This window comes from Calonectris borealis, chromosome 6, assembly GCF_964195595.1.
Source record: "Calonectris borealis chromosome 6, bCalBor7.hap1.2, whole genome shotgun sequence".
Classification (NCBI taxonomy): Eukaryota; Metazoa; Chordata; class Aves; order Procellariiformes; family Procellariidae; genus Calonectris; species Calonectris borealis.
The window spans coordinates 2,840,239-2,846,238 of record NC_134317.1 but is presented as its reverse complement, the minus strand read 5'-3'; positions in this window follow the sequence as shown (position 1 = coordinate 2,846,238).

Sequence of the window (6,000 nt, the reverse complement as noted above, 5' to 3'; positions counted from 1 at the left end):
ATGGCTTTTTCTGGGAGGACAAGTGCCAAATAATTAATTGGCCCTTGAATTCAAATAACACTTGAAATATGAAGCAGGGCGGGGGGGGTTGTTTGTTTTGGGTTATGCTGGGTTTTGTTTTTCTGGAAAAGCTATTGAAAATCTGAATGAATTAATGACGGTAGCGTTTGTTTACTCCATGGATTAATTAGACAGCTGAAAGAACACTAATTGGTCAGTTCTAATTTGGGTTTCTTTTATGTGACTTTAATGATATGTAGCTTTTCTAATGTTTATACCAAATAAAATACGCATTAAAATTGGAGGGATGGCAGTGGAATAACTTTGAGTAAAGCTTCATGAGACAAGTATTTGAATTTCAGTATCACATGATAGAGAATATGAAATCAGATTAATTTTGCTCTTTTAATGTAACTAATAGTGGAAAGTTCTGCAAAGAGAGATTTCCGACAAAGTCTGTTTAGAGTCCTTGTGGAGCAAAGGGCAGTACAAATAACAAAATAGAGCAAGAGAAAGGTCTTATTCATTTTGATGCACAAACCAGGTTTTGGATGCCACCTCTGACTCGGCTGGATGTGGACGCACACAAAGATAAGCTATTTTTTTCTTCCAAGAGAAAAATGAGAATGAGATACTCATCTAAAGGCTTCTTGTGCGAGGCTCAGTCCGTTGTTCGTTAAACTTTACGTAGGTGCCGAAAGCGAATAGTTGGGAACGGTCAGCCCATTCCCAATTATTTCCCTGAAGGTTAGCTGCCGGCATCGGTGCGGCGTCTTCTGCAGCCCACTTGGAGATGCGCTCTTCGGAAATGAGCAAAAGCAGCCGTCTTGTCCTCAAACGTGTCCCCTCCCTTTGTGGCTTGCTGGTATTTTTGATGCCTTGGGCCGACGGGAATTCACCCGTGGGTCGGGAAATAAAAAAAATCGCATGAACTCCGGGTGAACTGCCAGGGGAACAGAGCCCTTCTGCAGCCTAATCTGCGCGGGTCGGGGGCTGGAACAATACCACCGGTGTTCATTAACTACTACATAAATATGTTAAATTGTTTGGGGAAAAAACCATGGCACTGCAGCGTGAATGGGCAGAGCAAGGGAGTTCATTAATATCTTGCCGTTGCGAGGAATAGTAACGGCCCGATCCTGTTTACGCTGGTGAAAAAGCTCTTGTTTCTCTTCTGCGAGGGAAAAGCTCGAGTTTTGAATTAGTTCATAATAATAAAATCTCATTCCCACAATAGAGCGTTTTCGGGGCAGATCTCTGAACTTCCACAAAGCTGGCTTTGGGTCAATGCCGAGCAGTCTGTGACTCGGTGCCTAATCTAGCATGTCAAATGTGCGGGGTGATGTCCGAGAAGAACTGTCACAAATCGCTCTGGAGAGCTGAGGGGGAAGGCACCGGCAGAGCGAGGACACAATGGTGCAGATTGATGTATGGTTTTATTAAAGCACAGTTTGTTGCATGAGGGACAAGCGTTTCGGCTCGCTTTTCAACGTCTTCTGCGGTGTTTAATACAAGAGTTTTCTTGTTGTCAATACTTTTGGTTCAAAAATGCTGAACCTAGCCTTGCAGGAAAGTGGAAAAAATAAGTATTTTCCTTTGAAGACGCTCTTTTCAGCAATTAGATTTTGAGATGTCACTACGCTGTTTTTTTTAATTTGGCCCGAGCATGCTCGGTTAATTGGGTAGAACTCATTTTTGCAATCAGAAGGGTTCGGTGCTTTGGCTCTCTGCTTTGGTCTCTCCCCAATTATTCGGTGTAACAGTCTCCTTTCACAGCCAGAGCCATAATCCTGCCCGTGCAAAAACGACAGGTTTGTTTGGAGACCTTTTTCCACAAAATCCTACCAACCCTCTCTTGCAATTTTTTACGACTGGAAATGTTTGTTGCTGTAGCACAAACAGACGGTTCTGTGAGTTTACCCAGGACTGACCTTAGGCTAAGCACTTGTTCCTTTGATCCTTCAGAAATCCCGAGTTTGGGCTGATGATCTTCCTGGCCTCTAGACTGCCCCGATTTTCTAGACTTAATAAAAACGTAACCTTGAAAGCTCAGCAGGATCATCTCATTCTTTTACAACTGCTGGGTATATATATCTGCTAGCCCGGTACATAGACTAGAAAACTATTTTGTTGAAGAGTTTCACGTCTTGTTTGCAGATTAGATCCCTTGCCAGCTGTCTCTCCATAAGCACGGGATACGTTCTCCTGTTTTGTTCCATTTCTCTTGTCTCTTTAGCATCTTTCACTCTTTGGCTACATTTTATTTGGTTGCATGTTGCAATATTTTTCCCTTTTTCCTAGCAGATGCGTTGCACAGTCGTATCGTCAGTGCTTCCCCGTGTTTTAAGCAGAACGCTCTTGCTTATTGGGTTAAATGTAAATAGGAAAGATGGTCCAGGATGATCCCAATTGCTGTTGCCATACCGAGCCTCACCAAAATTTAACTTACTGCATAGGCTCAGGACCTCGTTTTACTTTTCCCTTGAGGGGCACCACCCCCCTGCCCGCTGCCCGCCCCGTTTCATGGTATGGCCACCAACCCTGGGCCAGCGGTCACAGCCTCCCTGCCCCGAAAAACCCTTCCCCGGGCACCCCGGGGGCGGCTGTACGGAGCCTTGCACCCCCGTTTCCTATGAGACTTTCACAAGGAGCAGAAAGGAGCCGTATGCAATGCGTGGTCCACACAAATAGCATCCCTGGCTTGGAGAGAGAAGCCCTTTCCGTGGCCCCAGGGAACTTAAATGTTTATTTAGGAAATAATTTTACCCCCCCACCCCTTCCCCTTTGCAGAGGGGCCTGGCCACTGGAACTCGACGAATGTTTTTTTGCTCCTTATTAGCAGGAAAATCCCAGGATTTCTGTGCTCACGCATGGTTTCCTTATCCCCTGTCTGCGTGGAGCCGGGCTGTCTGGGGGCTCCCCGCGCACCGAGGTCAGCCCGTGTGCCGTGGGACACGGGAGGGGGAGCGCCCGCTTCCAAACTTCCCAAACTGAGCCGAATCCTGAGCTTGTGCATCCCGTTGAGTACGGGGCTCGCTGCCGCTGCTGCCTCTATTGCATGCCATGCGAAAACCTGGGGGATAGGTCTTGAAATGATTTATTAGATCATCCATGTCCATCTTGCTGCTAATTCAGAAGCGTATTGAACGTTACGTGTAATTGAAAAAAACCCTAGCCGTGTCCCTGCACCCCTCTGTGTTATGCATGGTGGAGTGAAATGGGAATGAGTTATGTCTAACTTTGAATATCTCGCCTTCTCAGTTTGACAATTAATTTGCATAAATTGTATTTTCTCATATGAACATCATGGCCTACCTGAATTTTAAGCTAACCTTTTTTCTGTCATTTCTGCCAAATACTAAGTATCTGAAATGCTCAAGTGAAATATAGCTGTTTCATCCCTCCTCTGTGTTTATCGGAAGCCGAACTGTCCTCTGGGGATGCGTGAATGTAAGTGACATTTTACTACAACTCATTAAAAGATGAGGGGTTTGTTACAGGCCCCACAAAAAGTTAAGCTTTCGCTAGCCAGACTGAAAATATAAATAATACAGATTGAAAATAGAAGCAATGTGGGACTTCTGAAATAATCTTGAAATCGCATCTTGTCGAAGATTAAATTGCACCCGGGGGAAGATGGCGTGAGAGGGAACATATTGTACCCCCCTTCACTTCCCCAGGACGTGGGCTTTTAGCTCAATGAAATACAGGCTTTGTAATTAGCAGCAAGGCGATTAGATCATCCACATTTCTGGGAGTAATTTGTGCACTAATTGTGTTCGATTGTTTAATTACTCTTGCTTGCTGTAATTGAGGAGAGGTAGCGAACCCCTTTGCAAGAGCTCCTACAGGTTCCTTAGATAGAAGTTGCATGGGCTTCGCTACTTCCCATATTACCAGGAGGGTAACATATATTTAACCATTCCCAGGGCCAAACTGGGAAATTGGTTCAAAGAAAATTCTCTAAATGGCAAGTGGGAAGAAGCTGGATTTGAAGGCGATTCAAGTGAATTCCAATTTTTGTTCAAAACTTTTCTGATGTTTTTGGTAGGAACCAAAAGGCAGGAAATAAACAGAATAGACCAAAAAAAAAGAGGTTAATAATTCAGCAGGATAGGGATGGAGGGGGGAAGTTGCAATTAGAGCTGGCAAAGTTGCAAGTAGTCTCTGGGATTGCTGTCCAAGATCCTGCACAGCTGGTAGATGGGAAAACTTCCAGTGCGATTTGGGTTTGTCTTCGGACAGCGATGACATTACACAGCTGGAGGTTTGGGGTTTAGTTTTTGAAGCTGCAGAGAGATGCAAATGAATACATATGTTATAGTTTCAGCAGCAGAAACTCCAACCTGTGGCTTTATGCGGACTGGAAGAAAGGCAGGAGGAAATGAAAGAACAGTGAATTAACTCTTGGAATTGTGGGGAAGGTCACACTGGTGATGGGCATAAGGAGGACCTACTGTTCGGTAGACTTTGCATCCAGGAACAGATCTTCCAGCACTGCCGCACTGGTTGTAGCTCCTTTGACTTGGTTGATCACTGATGAATACTCACCGTAACGCAGTCGGTGGTTTGGATGGTCCAGCTGACCTTGCACAGCGTAACTCGCAAGAGGAAATTACTTCTGCTGTGGTTTCTGCAGTTTCTCACAGACGTTGCTGCTTTGGCATGCTGTGCTTGATACTTTAGGGCTGATATGTCTACTGCCTGCTGAGAGGGAGCTTTTATTTGCTTTTACTATTTTATCTATCTGAAAGAAGTGTTGCTTTAGGGCGCTCTGAGATGGAGGCTCTTCCAAGTGAAGGCATAAGAGAAAATGACTTCAAGATGAAATGAGGTAGTAAGCTATAAAACTTGGAGATGTGGCCCAGACAGCGAGGAGGAGATGTAGGAGGAAGGTGGAGCTGAGACGTCAGCAGAAGCATCAACGCCCTGTGAGACTGGGCAACCTCCATCTGCATCAGAGGTCCAGGGAGAGCAGGGCAATGCTTCATCTCCTGCGGGAGGGCGGTGGAGGGGCACTGAACACCGCAGCGTGTCCCGTCCTCACGCAAGGAGGAGAACCACAGAAATGCCCACAAACCAGGAGTTCCTTCAGGCCTGGCTTTGGCCAAATGGTTGTACGGGAAGATTTGGTGTCTGATGGGTTGGTTTTTTTTTTTCTCCTGAAATGCTGCAGCGTTTGCTGCAACCTTGCAGCTGGCAGCAGCCCAGCTCGTGGCCGTCAGTGAAGACCAGCTAGCAGGTATCTACTGAGCTTGCGAGAGGGACAGGAGGGACAAATACATCCTCACAAATAACTGTCCTCTCCGACAACACGTGTCCCCCCCCAGAACCGGAGGTCTGACGTTTGGCAGCGCCCCTGCTCGAGGGCTCCCCGATCCTTCCTTGGAGGACGGGGACCTTCCATTGTCCCCGGCGCTGGTGACAGCGAGGACGACATGTCGCCACCCTAATGAGACCTGACAAACGGGCAACTGGGCTGCTGCTTAGGCAATGTAATGGTTAATTTCCGTAGCGCCGTGTCAGGGCAAAGGGCAGGAAGAAGTAATCCTGCTGCAGGGCGGGATGGGGACGCCTTTCCGTCCGAAAGGGGCTGGTGAAGCTGGGAAGATTGAGTTAACTAGGATTTCTGTGTCAGCGCCCAAGACCTTTGATAAACAGACTGGTTGGTCTAAACGCCATGTGACGATTTCCCCAAGCTGCAACCCGGTATCAAAGGCAGAGCGGGCCGTGCCGTTTTCTGTTGGGTTGGGGCATGCACGCTGCCGTGCGCGAGGGGCTGCTGCCGCTGGGAAGGAGCCGAGTTAATTCAGAAGGAAAAAAAAAAAACGCGTGCCCGTACGCCGGAGAACAAGCCCGTTCTGCGAGCAGCAGTTTAGCACCGGAGTAGCTGATAGGTCAGCCATCGCTGTTTGCAAAAATATTTTCGTACGACGTTTGGCGGTTTTGGCTGAAAGCCATGGACTGAAAGGGGCTTGTGAGCAAAAGCAAAAGTCTCCA